Here is a 15,031-nt window from a genome sequence, read left to right as displayed (position 1 = left end):
AGTCCTCATGAAGGGCAGGGAACCCGGTCCCCACCACTGATTGCTGAGTGGATGCTGTTTCCATGGTAACCAGCCTGGGAGTCCCGTTGTTAAGGAGGAAGCTCCGCAGGCTCAGTGTCCCCATGACAACTGCCCCCTGCGGCCCAGGCAGCTGTGCTTGTTGGGGACCATGGGGAGGGCAGGGGCTAAGGGCAGGCCAGGCCTCTGGAGCTCTGGGCCCTTGCAGACAGACTGTGTGCTGAAGCTCGGGGTGGAAGGGATTGCTGCGGGCCCAGCCACACCCATGGGCTGGGTCTGAGCCAGTGCGGAGGACACTCCCCCCACACCCCCCACCCTGCCCACCTGCTGGATCCACTCCAGGTGTGTGCCCGGGGCCACACTCCTGGGGCGAGGGGCAGGGGCAGCACCAGTCACTGTCATCTCTGTTCTCTGTCCCAAAGGACACTTAGGAAGTACCTACTGTGTGCTCGGCTCTTTGTGCTTTCCTCTCTCCTTCCCTCATCACAACAATCATGATGGGATAAGAATTCACCTCAAGTCCAGTGAGCCAAAGGGCAGAGGCTCAGAGAGGGTAAGGAACTCGCTCCAGAAAGCAAAGGAGGAGGAACGCACACCCAGGCCCTGGACACAACCTTGTCCCTTCCCACTGGTGCCACGAAGGCTGGTGGCAGGAGCAGTTTGTCCTGGTGCAGGCAAGACAGGCTGTGCTGTCTGCAGAGAATTTAAAACCAAGGATGACAATGACGAAGTGTCAGTTGCTTTCTCTCATCTTTCACCATCACCACCTATCAGCAGGTCTGAACAAGTCTCTGGTAAAATCCTCCCTCCCCCACAGCGGGCAGCACCCGTCCCCAATGCCACTGCAGCCCATGCTTCAGCCCCAACAGACGCCTGCTGTGTCTCTGGCTGCACTTGGTGGGAAGGCCCAAGGTACCCTTCTTGGGGGGGCTAAACCAAATTAGGATTTTTAAAAGAACATTTTAAAAGTTTAATGAAATCCCTCGCCTGACTCCATGTCTCTTCCAGCTGCTGCTGCTCCTCTTCTCAGCCAAACTTCTGAGAGGTGTCTCCATTCCCGGCCCTTCATGTCCTTCGCTCTGCGTCACTTGTTCCTCCACTGCAGTCCGGCTCCTGCCTTCTCTCCACGACAGGGCTCTAGACAAAGGTCGTTAGTGGCCTTTGTGGTGAAATCCAGGGGCCTATCCTGTTTTCCCCCCACCCCCACAGTGCATGGCTCTGCTGACCAGCCCCCACCCCCCCACCTCTCCAGACCCCTGTTCCTTGCTGCTCTGTTCAGCCTCAGCTTGAAGGGCTCTTCTTTCTCCTGCAGGTCGGTGCTCCTGGGCCCCTGGCCTTGGCCTTCAGCTCCCCACTGCACACACACTTCCTGGAAACACCAGTGCCCATGGCTTCCTGGCCTGGAGGGGATGCTCCCAGAGTTCCCCCTCAATTCAGGTCCCCCCATCCCTGAGCTGCAGCCTGGGCGCCTCCTGCCACCGCCACGCACTTTTATTCTTTGTGGAATTTGCATCTTCCACAGCACTACAGAGCATGTCCTTTCCAGCTCCCACTCCTGCTGGGTCCACCCAGACATGTGCGTAGGGCCTCCCTCCTCCCCTGGGGTTGGGCAACACCAGTCAACCCCTTGCTGATTTTGCTACTTCAGTTTTCTTCCTTTTGAGGGTAGAATATTTTATACGTATGGAAGAAAATATAAATAAACCCCAATATAGACATAAATAAATACATAATTCTTCTTAACTTATGATGGGGTTATATCCCAATAAACACATCGTAAGTGTGAATATACCTTGAGTGGAAAATGCATTTAATCCACCTAACGCACCAACGGATAGCACAGCTTAGCCTCGCCTTCCTAAAGGGCTCCGAACACTTACATTAGCGGACGGTGCAGGCATAGCGACAGGCCACAAACCGTAGCCGGGGAAAACATGAAAACTCAGAACTCAAAATACGGTTTCTACTGAATACATCCCACTTTCGCACCATCGTTAAGTTGAAAAATCCTAAGTCAAACTTGCAGACCGTCTGTACATAAATCAGGTATTAAAAATATGATTTAAAAAATCAGTTTAAAAAATAGAACATAAGGACCACCTTTGAAGGCATTTGTGCCAGTCCCCAACTGTACCGCTTCCCTCTCTCCGAGGAAAACTGCTCATCTGAACGTTAATTCTATCATTGCCTTACTTCTGATATTTTACTACCGAAATGTCTCTACACATGTCAGTGTGTTCAGCGGCGTAGGAAGGTGGCAGTGTGGGGCTGGGAGCAGTTACCTTTGTGGGGAGGAGGATTTTATCAGTAATATTGTTCGGAATTGCTGACGCATGGTGATAATAGAAAGCAGACTGAGTTTCAGTCCGTTTTATTATTGTTTAAATTTCTTTACAAATAAGGCACCTTTTCATCGCCTGCACCTGAGGTGGTCATACCCCTAAACTTTTATACACCGCCGCATATGTTTGTACCAGTGTGAACTTTCTGTAAGTGGTATAATGCTGTACATTTCCTTTAGTGATCCGCTCTTCCTTTGTTTAATATTATAATTCTGAGACCCTGTCGATGCGTGGAGCATGGCGGTCTCATTCCCACAGCTGCGTAGCTTTCCAGTATAGATAGGATTATGCCACCATTCACGTGTGTAGTCTGCAGGTAGGAAATGTTTTGGTCAGTTTCAGTTCTCGCTGTTACTACAACGCTCTTGTTTGTGGCTCCTGAGAAAGATGTGTAAAAGGATTTCTAGATGCTGCATCTAGGAGTGGGATAACTGAGTCATAGGATGAATTAATCTTCACTTTACAAGATAGTGCCAAGCTGTTTTAAGCAGTCCTACAATGTACACTCCCACCAGCGGGATGAGAGTCACTCGTGGTCCTCATTCTTGCTAATAATAAGAATCACCAGGTTTTATTATTTTCCCCAATCGAGTGATATCTAATTGTGTTTTAATGTGCAAATCCTTAATTACTAGTAAGGTTTAATATTTTCTTGTGTATTTATTTGCCATTTATGCTTCCTCTTTAGAGAAATTTTTTTCATGTAATTTACCTGATTTCCTCTTGTCTTTTTATTGATTCACAGGAATTTTACACACACACACACACACGTATACATGTGTTGCAAATTTCTTCCCATTTATGGCTTGTATTTGCACTTTTATTTTGGTGTTTCTTGCTGAACAGAAATTTTACATTTTAATGAGGTCAAGTTTAGCAATACTTAAAAAAATGTCTAGTACTTCTTTAGTGCCTTTTTTGCTGGTTTAATAAACCTATCTTACTCTGATGTTCTAAAGATATTCTTCTATATTAATTTCTAAAAATGTGAAGTGTTTTTTGTATTTAAGTCCTTGACCTGACCTTGACTTTGGGTATGGTGTCGGTATAGTTCAGCTCCATATGGATAACCTGCTAATTTACAACATCACTTATATGTCATCTCTGGGTCTTTGTTGAGGGTCTCTGTTCAGTCTATTAGCTTGTCTATCCTTGTTCAAACAGCACACTTAGATTCTACAGCTTTATAAAGCACATTACTATGTAGCAGAGCAAGTCCTCCCCCCCACTTCTTCTCAAGGAAAGTCTTGGCTATTCCAGAGCCTTTGCGTTACCATATACATTGTACAGTCAGCTTGCTAAGATGCATGAAGAATTCGATGGACTTTTGATTTGAAATGACACAAACATTATTATTAAAATTTGTATTCCTAGGGATGAAAAGGGTATCACTCTCCCCCATCTGGCTCTTCTTTAACGTCTTTTGTATTAGTCAGGGTAATTAGCACTAGCTAATTACTAGCCCAACAGAAAAAGCCCACATTTTCAATGGCTTAATGCAGTGAAGCTTGATTCCAGCTCAGGTAAAGCCCCCTGCAGGCCAGGCAGCCACTCTCCATACAGCTTGGACCCCTGGTCTCCAAGATCACTGAGGGAGAGAAGCCTGGGAGATATGACTAATTATGAACGATTTTCTCTAGTGATGACACATTTCACTTCCTCTCATGTACTATATTGCCACTGGGCCACAATGTAACTGCAAAGGAGGCTGCGATGTGTCGATGTGTCGGGGAGAACGTGGAGTATTTGCTGGGTATTAACCGTCTCTGCCAAATCTTTTGCATAGCTTTATAGTTTTCTTCATGGAGGTTTGTACATTTTGTTAGATTTATTTCCAGTATAACAAAATTCGCCCACTTTCAGCGTACAGTTCAATGAATTTTGACAAAGGTACACAGCCCTGTAACCACCTCTGCAATTAAGCAATAGAATATTTCCATCATGCCTCCAAATACTCTCATGTCCCTCTGAAGTCAGTCCCCTCCACCTGCCACTGACTCCTGGCAATCTGCTTTTTGTCACTGACATTTTGCCGTTTCTAGAATTTTGTATAAATGGAATCGTATAGAATGTGATCTCTTATGTCCTATGTCTTTCATTTAGTCGAAAGCTTTTAAGATCTGTCTGTGTTTTGTGTATCCGTGTATGGATGGATATGCCACAGTTTGTTGATTGGTCCACCCACTGGATGAACAATTGGGCTGTTTCCAGCTTTGCTGTTAAGAATAAATCTCCTATGAATATTCCTGTTCAAGTCGTCGTGTGGGCATGGGTTTCCCCTTATCTGAGTACTGTCCCGGAGGGGCCCTGTTGGGTCATCTGATAAGTACATGCTTAACTTTATAAGAAACTGCCAGATAATTTTCCAAGGCTGGAATGTTGTTTTGCATTCCCACCAGCGTTGTCTGAACGTCCCAGTTACTGCACATCCTTGTAACTCTAGATATTGTCTGTCTTATCTTTACCCTTCAAGAGGGTGTATAATGTTAACTCCGGTTTAATTTGCATTTCCATATTAACTAAAGATGCTGAGCATATTTTCGGGTGTTTCTTTGCTGAGGTGACTGTTCAAATCTTTACCCATTTGTTTTTATTGAGTAATTTGTTTTCTTATTATTAAATTATAAGTACTACATTCAGGATACAAGTTCTTTATAAGATATATGTGTTGCAAATATTTCCTGCCAGTTTATGACTTGCCTTTTCATTTTCTTAACCAGGTGTTTCAAAAGGTAAATACTTTTGATTTTGATGATGTTCAACTTATCAAATTTTTCTCTTATGATTCGTGCCTTTTGACAAGGGAATTAAAGTGGTACAATAGAAAATATTTAGTTAACACAAAAGAAGGTAGTAACAGTAATAGAAGAACAAAAAAAAAGGAAAACATATAGAAAACAAATACCAAAGTGCCAGATGTAAATCCTACCTTATCAGAAATTACATAAAATGTAACTAGATTAAACCATCAAATTAAAAGGCAGAAGTTGGCAAGATGAATTTTAAAAACTATATAAATAAAATAAATATAAAATATAGATAAATAATGTAATTATAAAAGTATATATCAAAACTATAAAGTTCTAATACATAAATATAGAATATATAATTAAATATATTATAAATACATTAATATTAATTTATAAAATAATACCACACTATTTGTTGATATATTCTTTAATATAGTAAATATATCTTATATATAGTATATATAAAATCCAACTATATCCTGTGTATGAGAGACGTACTTCATATTCAAAGACACAAATAAGTAGAAAGGATGTCAAAACATACATCATACAAATATTAGCCAAAAGAAAGCTGAAACTATCAGACAAAGTAGACTTTAAGACAAAATTGTTACTGAAGACAAAGTGTATTTTAAAATGATAAATGGTTAATCTACCAAGGAGATTTAACAATTATAAACTTATATACACCTAACAACAGCGCCCCCAAATTTTTGAAGCAAACTTGATTTAATGGAAAGGAGAAATAGACAATTCAACAATAATAGTTATAGACTTCACTATTTCATTTTAATAATGGATAGAACAACTGGATAGAGAATCAGCAAGGAAATATAAAATTTGAACAACATTAAGTAGATCTAACACGCTTCAAGAACACGCCACATAAGAACAGCAAAATACATATTCTTCTCAAGTCCACATGGAACATTCTCCAGGATAGACTATGTGTTGGGCCACAAAACAAGTCTCAGTAAACTTAAAAGGATTGAAATTATACAAAATATGTTCTCTGACCACCATATAATAAAATTAGAAATCAATAACAGGAAGAAATTTGGAAAATTCACAAATACATGGAAATTAAACAACACACTTCTAAAGAACAAATGGGTCAATGGAGAATCATAAGAAATATTAGAAAGTAAAGTGAAATGAATGAAAACAAAAACATAACACACCAGAACTTATGGGTGCAGCAAATGCAGTGCTCAGAGGGAAATTTATAACAATATGTTCCTATGTTTTAAAAAGATCTGAGGTAGGACGTCATAGGAATGGCGGCAGCAGGGCGCACTTTCTGAGTTCTCCTCCGGATCTTATTACAAACAGGACCTATAACCCATCAAAGAACTCTTTGCTCATCACACAGAACAGCTAAGAGACTCGTGGATTACTTGAAGCTAAGGATTACTTGAAGGTGCGCTAGTTGGGCGAGCAGGGGAAGGAAGGAAGGGAGCGGAGTGAAAACGTGCGGCCGGCGGCGGCAGGAAATCCCAGCCCGCAGCGGAGTCTCAGCCGGCGGCGGCGAAAACCGAAAACTGCGGTGGCACCCGCAGTTCCGGGCACCCACGGGATCCCAGGGCGGAACGGAGAGCACAGAGACCAGGAGGTGGGCTCTTTCCCTGCGTCCCACGGCTGATCTCTCCCGCCGGGAGGGCGGCTAGTGGGCCCTGGGGCGGACAAAGAACATAGACTCCATACTTGGGCCCCTCCCCTGCCCCTCTCTTCCAATCCTACCCCGCCCTTCCAGAGACTTAAACTGGCCCCTGAACTGAGGAGTAGTGTCAGATTACAGAGGAGCCTAGTAGTGCTCAGGCTCTGGGAAGCCTGACAGGCAGCCCTGACCCAGGGAGACTGGGAAGTGTGTGATTTTGTCTGGGCTAGGAGAGAAGAGACTCCTCCACCCCCAGCCACCACCCTTTCTGGCCTGCCTAGGGCGGGGCAAGTGCTACTGCAGAGACCACATCCAGAGATCAGCAGTAAGGCAGGCGCAGCTCTGGGCTTTCAGCAGATCAGAAATCTCCCGCCTGCACCCCCCCATACACACACACACTGAAGAAGTGCCCTAAGACTCAGGAGTACTGGACACGGGGCTGGTGGTGCTACTCTCAGTGTGCATATGTGCAGACAAGGGCAGAAACTGCACTGACTTTGTAAAAACTATCATCCAGACCCCTCAGGCCCACGCATTTAAGTCTGAAGTCCCAAAGTCACTCTGGGCACCAGGTGACCGGCTCTGCCTGCGCAATAAGCAGGGGGCTCTTTGGTACAGCAGAGGACAACCTGGACATTGCTTGGTGGGCTTAGGCCGAGACTGTCGCTGCTTTTTGTTTTGCTTTGTTTTGTTTTGTTTTGCTTTGTCTTTATATCTTTGATATCTTTGCCTGTGTCGAGTGGGGGTTATCGGGTGTTTTTGCATGTGAATGTATTTGATTTTTTTTCTTTGTTGTTGTTGTTGCTGTTGTTCTTGGTGATTTGCTTTGCTCTGAAACTGCCCTGCCGGGGCCCAGCTTGAGAGGCACGGGATTCAGCATATCCAGGGGCCAACTCCAGACCAAACCGGAGTGCTGCCGGGTTTGACCTGCAGGTCACACACCCAGAGGGGGTTCTCTGCAGGCACTGGAGCCCATAGAGGCCAAACCACATTTGGGTGGTCAACCCTCACGCAGCAGAGCGCCCTGCGGGGGGCAGAGCCAAGTCTCACAACGGGTCGGCCCAGGAGTTAACCCCACCTACTCACAAGCAAAAAGCAATTAAAGATCTTCTTGAACGGGACAGTGTGCACAACACAAGAGTCACCTTTGGAGCACACGCAGAGGAGGACGACGTGGTGCGAGTCAAATATAAAGGACACATACTACATAAGATAACCTAGCACGAACTAAGAACTCTAGGGGATCTACCTAATATATCAAAATAAACACAGAGAGTCAGCCAGAATGGGGAAACAAAGATACACGTCCCAAATAAAAGAACAGAAGAAACCTCCACAACTGGAACCAAATGAAGCAGACGTAACCAACCTTTCAGATACAGAGTTCAGAACACTGGTGATAAGAATGTTTAAGGAGCTTAGAGAAGACATAAAGAAGGATGTAGAAATCATAACAAACGAGCTTAGAGAAAACATAAAGAAGGATGTAGAAATCATAATGAACAACCAGTTAGAACTAAAGAACACAATTACCGAAATTAAGAACTCACTTGAAGGAATTACCAGCAGGTTAGATGAAGCAGAGGATCGAATCAGCGACTTAGAAGACAAGGTAGCAGAGATCACCCAAACGGAACAACAGAAAGAAAAAAGAATAAAAAACAATGAAGATGGCCTAAGAGACCTCTGGGATAACATCAAGCGCAACAACATGCGCATCATAGGAATACCAGAAGGTGAAGAGAGCAAGCAAGGGATTGAGAACATATTTGAAGTAATAATGTCTGAAAACTTCCCCAACCTGATGAAGGAAACCAACATACAAGCCCAGGAAGTGCAGAGAGTTCCAACCAGAATAAACCCAAACAGGTCCACACCAAGACACATTATAGTTAAAATGGCAAAGCTTAAAGACAAAGAGAGAATCCTAAAAGCAGCAAGAGAAAGACGGAGGGTTACATACAAGGGAACTCCCATAAGACTATCAAATGATTTTTCTACAGAAACATTGAAGGCCAGGAGGGAGTGGCAGGAGATACTTAAAGTGATGGAAAACAAAGGCTTATAACCTAGATTGCTTTATCCAGCAAGGCTATCATTAAAAGTTGATGGAGAGATAAAGAGCTTTCCAGAAAAAAATAAGCTAAAGGAATTTATTACCACCAAGCCAGCATTGCAAGAAATACTAAAAGGACTTCTGTAAATAGAAGAAAGATCAAAACAACCTAACTACAAATTTAAAAATGGCAATAACTATGTACCTATCAATAATCACTTTAAATGTAAATGGATTAAATGCTCCAATCAAGAGACATAGGGTGGTTGACTGGATAAGAAAGCAAGACCCTTGTATATGCTGTATAAAGGGACTCACCTCAGAACAAAAGACACACACAGGCTGAAAGTGAAGGGTTGGAGTAAGATATTTCATGCAAATGGAAACGAGAAAAAAGCTGGAGTTGCGATACTTATATCTGACAAAATAGACTTTAAAATGAAGAACATATTAAAAGATAAAGATGGGCACTATATAATAATAAAGGGATTGATCCGACAAGAGGACATAACCCTAGTAAACATCTATGCACCCAACATAGGAGCACCTAAATATATAAAACAGGTACTGACTGACATAAAAACAGAGATCAACAGTAACACTATCATAGTAGGGGACTTCAACACACCTCTGACAACAAGGGTCAGGTCTTCCAGACAGAAAATCAATATGGAAACAACAGCCTTAAATGATACATTGGACCACTTGGATTTAATCGATATTTTCAGAACATTTCACCCCAATGCTGCAAAATACACGTTTTTGTCAAGCGCACATGGAACATTTTCCAAGATAGACCATATGTTAGGCCACAAAACAAGTCTTGATAAATTTAAGAAAATTGAAATCATACCAATTGTCTTCTCTGATCACAATGCTATGAAATTAGAAATGAACTACAGGAAAAAAACTGGAAGACACACCAATTCATGGAGGCTGAATAACTTATTACTAAATAATGAATGGGTCAAGCAGGAGATCAAGGAAGAAATCAAAAGATATCTCGAGACAAACGAAAATGAAAACACGACGACCCAAAATCTATGGGATGCCGCGAAAGCAGTCCTAAGAGGGAAATTCATAGCTTTGCAGGCCTACCTAAAGAAACAAGAAACATCACTAATCAACAGTTTATCTTCACACTTAAGGGATTTGGAAAAAGAACAGCAAAATAAGCCCAAAGGAGCACAAGGAAGGAGATAATAAAGATCAGAGCAGAAATAAATGAAATAGAAACCAGAAAAACAATACAAAAGATCAATGAATCCAAGAGTTGGTTCTTAGAGAAGATAAACAAAATCGACAAACCTTTAGCCAGACTCATTAAAAAAAAGAGAGAGAGGACCCAAATTAATAAAATCAGAAATGAAAGAGGAGAAGTGATAACGGACACTGCAGAAATACAAAAAGTTTTAAGAAGTTACTATGAGCAACTATATGCCAACAAATTTGACAATTTGGAAGAAATGGACAATTTTCTAGAGGCGTACAAGGCTAACTCAAGAAGAAACAGAAAACCTAAATAGACTGATTACCACCACGGAAATTGAATCAGTAATCAACAGTCTCCCAACAAACAAAAGCCCTGGACCAGATGGCTTTACAGGTGAATTTTACAAAACGTTCAAAAAAGAATTATCACCTATTCTCCTCAAGCTCTTCCAAAAAATTCAGAAGGAAGGAAGACTCCCAAACACTTTTTACGAAGCCACTATCACCCTGATCCCAAAATCAGACAAAGACACCACAAAAAAAGAAAACTACAGGCCGATATCTCTAATGAACATAGATGCAAAATACCTCAACAAAATATTAGCGAACAGAATTCAGCAATACATTAAAAAGATCATACACCATGATCAAGTGGGATTCATCCCTGGTATGCAAGGGTGGTTCAACATCCGCAAATCAATTAATGTGATACACCACATTAACAAAATGAAAAATAAAAATCACACGATCATATCAATAGATGCAGAAAAAGCATTTGATAAAATCCAACAGCCATTTATGATAAAAACCCTTAAGAAAGTGGGAATAGAGGGATCATATCTCAACATAATAAAGGCCATATATGACAAACCCACAGCTAACATCATACTCAATGGGGAAAAGCTAAAACCATTCCCCCTAAGATCAGGAACAAGGCAAGGTTGCCCACTATCTCCGCTTCTATTCAACATAGTGCTGGAAGTTCTAGCCACAGCAATCAGACAAGAAAAAGAAATAAAAGGCATCCAAATTGGTAAGGAGGAAGTAAAATTATCATTGTATGCAGATTATATGATACTATATATAGAGAACCCTAAAGACTCCACCAAGAAGCTATTAGACCTGATAGATGAATTTAGTAAAGTAGCAGGATACAAAATTAATATTCAGAAATCAGTTGCATTTGTATACACCAATAATAAAACATCAGAAGGAGAAATTAAAAAAAACAATCCTATTTACAATCGCTCCAAAGACTATAAAATACTTGGGAATAAATTTAACCAAAGAAGTAAAAGATCTGTACTCAGAAAATTATAAGACACTGAAGAAAGGAATGAAGGAAGATATAAATAGATGGAAACACATATCATGTTCATGGATAGGAAGAATTAATATAATTAAAATGTCCATACTCTCTAAGGCAATATACATATTCAATGCAATTCCTATCAAACTACCAACGTCGTTTTTCACAGAAATAGAACATATAATCCTAAAATTTATATGGGACCATAAAAGACCCCGAATAGCAAAGGCAATCTTGAGAAATAAGAACAAAGTGGGAGGTATAACAATACCTGACTTCAAATTATACTACAAGGCTACAGTAATCAAAACAGCATGGTACTGGCATAAAAACAGACATATAGATCAATGGAACAGAATAGAGAGTCCAGAAATAAATCCACGCCTATATGGCCATTTAATCTACGACAATGGAAGCAAGAATGTACGATGGAGTAAAGACAGTCTATTCAATAAATGGTGCTGGGAAACCTGGACAGACACATGCAAAAAAATGAAGCTGGACCACCTCCTTACACCATATACAAAAATAAATTCAAAATGGCTTAAAGACTTAAATGTAAGATCTGAAACCATAAAATACCTAGAAGAAAATACAGGAAGAAACTTCTCAGACATTACCCGGAGTAAGATTTTTACTGATATATCCCCTCACTCGAGGGAAGTAAGAGAAAAAATAAACATGTGGGATTATATCAAACTAAAAAGTTTTTTCACAGCAAAGGAAACCATCAATAAAACAAAAAGGGATCCTACTGAATGGGAAAAGATATTTGCCAATGATATATCTGATAAGGGATTAATATCACAAATCTATGAAAAACTCACTCAACTCAACTCCAAAAAAACAAACGACCCAATTAAAAAATGGGCAGAGGACATGAAGAGACATTTTTCTAAAAAGGACATACAAATGGCAAACAGACATATGAAGAAATGCTCAACCTCACTAACCATCAGAGAAATGCAAATAAAAACCACAATGAGATACCACCTCACCCCAGTCAAAATGGCTATCATCAATAAATCAACGAACAACAAGTGCTGGCGCAGATGTGGAGAAAAGGGAACGCTTGTGCACTGTTGGTGGGATTGCAGATTGGTGCAGCCACTATGGAAAACAGTATGGAGGTATCTCAAAAATCTGAAAATGGAACTACCCTATGATCCAGTAATTCCACTCCTAGGTATCTATCCGGAGAAATCCAAAACTCCAATTCAAAAATCTTTATGCACCCCTATGTTTACTGCAGCACTATACACAATAGCCAAGACATGGAAACAACCAAAATGCCCATCGGTAGATGACTGGATTAAGAAACCGTGGGACATTTATACAATGGAGTATTACGCAGCCATAAAGAAGAAAGAAATCTTACCATTTGCAACAACATGGATGGACCTAGAGAACATTATGTTAAGTGAAATAAGTCAGACAGAGAAAGATAAGTAACATATGATCTCATTTATATGCGGAATCTAAAGAAAAGAATAAGTGAATGAACTAATCAGAAACAGTTTTGGAGACAAAGAGGAAAAACTGAGGGTTGCTAGATGGGCGGGGGGGGTGGGGGTGGGGAGGAGGGTGAGGGGATTGGAGGGCAGTCGGTGACCACAGGATGGCCACGGGGTTTGAAAATTAATCTGGGGAACGTAATTTAGTGGTTACCAGAGGGTAAGGGGGTTGGGGGGTGGGAGATGAGGGTGAGGGGGATCAAATGTATGGTGATGGAAGGGGAGCTGACTCTGGGTGGTGAACACACAATGTAATTTATAGATGATGTGATGCAGAATTGCACACCTGAAATCTATGTAATTTTACTAACAATTGTCACCCCAATAAATTTAGAAAATAATTAAAAAAAAAAAAGATCTGAAATCAGTAAACTAAACATTCACCTTAAGACACTAGGGAAAGAAGAGCAAACTAAACACAGCTAGCAGAAAGAAAGAAATAATAAAGATTAAAGCAGAGGTAAATGAAATAGAGAAACAATTCAGATAATCAGCAAAACCAAAAGTTGTTCTTTGAAAAGATCAACAAAATCAAAAAATTTTGACAATTTGACAATTGACCCTGTTGGAGACAGACTACAAGGCAATTGAGCTCATTTCCAAAAGGGATGTAACCGGAGTGTATACACCCTCCTTGCCCAGTGCACACTTCTGTATGAAGTGGATGCACACAGTATTACAGTGATGTCGAAACTCTTAGCCCAGAGAGCATTTTCCCCCCTGGTGATTATAATTCTGGGATAGAATTACCATTCTGAAGCTTTCCAAGTTACAATTTTTTTGATTTCTGTGAACAAACTTGAAATTGCAGTTTCTTTGGACAGTCAATAACTTTAAGAACGATATGAGTAAGTGTTTCATGGAAAGTTGTCATATGCAAATGTTCCAATTTTTCCCAATTTGGGGAATCGAATTAACTGTTAATTCTATATCATAGAAAATAAACTTTCTACTTGCACTGAAAACAAACAAACAAAACAAAACTAGACTGCTAAAAAGCAAAGGGGGTAGAGAGAGAGAGAGGAGACTCAACATACTAAGATCAGGAATAAAGAGGGGATATTACTTCCAACCTTTAAAAAATAGAAAGGAATATAAGGGAACATTCTGAACAACAATATGCCAACAAATTAGATAACATAGATAAAATGGACAAATTCTTAGAAAAGCGCAAATTACCAAAACTGAATCAAGAAGAAACAGAGAATCTGAGTAGACCTACAACAAGTGGAGAGGTTAAATTAGTAATAAAGAAAAGCCCAGGACCAGATATTTCACTGGTGAATTCCACCAAATGTTCAAGGAACAATTAACACCAATCTTTCACAAGCTCTTCTAAAAGAAGAGGAAGGAACACTTTCCTTACTGTATGAGGCCAATAGTGCACCAATACCAAAATTAGATTAAAAAATAAAAAAAAAGGAAAATTACAGACTAGTATCCCTTATGAATATAGACATAACAAGCTTCAACAAATTCTCAAGGGAGATGGGGATTTTTACTGTTTTTAAAACACAGCAGTGCCTGTCAGGCTTCCCTTCGGTTTCTTTCATGACAGGTTGACTTCTCCTGGGCCTGCTCCCAGGAGAGTTTCCCTTCCGCGTTCTGGCTGTGCGCAGTGTTAGGCGTGGCTCCCTCCATCTGGGGGCGGTCTCCTCGCCCACTTTCCAGGTTTCCCGTAGTAGGATTTCCAACCAGGGAAGTGCCAGCTTCCCTTTTTGTTTACCACTTGGATTCAGTTTTCTGGTCCTCTGTCAGGGAATTCCCTTGCTTTCTTTTGATCAAATCATTTAAAAGTATTCCTGTTGTAATTTAGCCAGTATCTGAAATTTCCCTGCTTTTCATATCTAGTGCAAGCGGTGCTGGAGGAAACCCATTTCCTTTCTCGGGTGAACGCCCACCATTCTCATTGTCACTTACTCTGTGACCCCGGACTCTGCAGTCAGGGTTGGAATCTCCTTCCTGACTTTGCCAGATCACTCTGTCAGGTCTCAGCACTTTTCATGCTGGATGGTCATTTCTGTCTGTCAAGTGTCTATCCTCTTCTAGACTGAACACACCAACGGAGGCTGTCTTACTCATTGGGCATCCCCAGTGCCTGGCACACAGAAGGCCCTCAGGAATATTTGTGAAAGCACGAATAATTCCCAGCTCCTTTTCTGACTGGCCCCAA

The sequence above is a fragment of the Rhinolophus ferrumequinum genome, chromosome 6 (genome assembly GCF_004115265.2).
Source record: "Rhinolophus ferrumequinum isolate MPI-CBG mRhiFer1 chromosome 6, mRhiFer1_v1.p, whole genome shotgun sequence".
NCBI classification, from domain to species: domain Eukaryota; kingdom Metazoa; phylum Chordata; class Mammalia; order Chiroptera; family Rhinolophidae; genus Rhinolophus; species Rhinolophus ferrumequinum.
The sequence above is the reverse complement of the archived record's forward strand: the minus strand, read 5'-3'. Positions refer to the sequence as shown.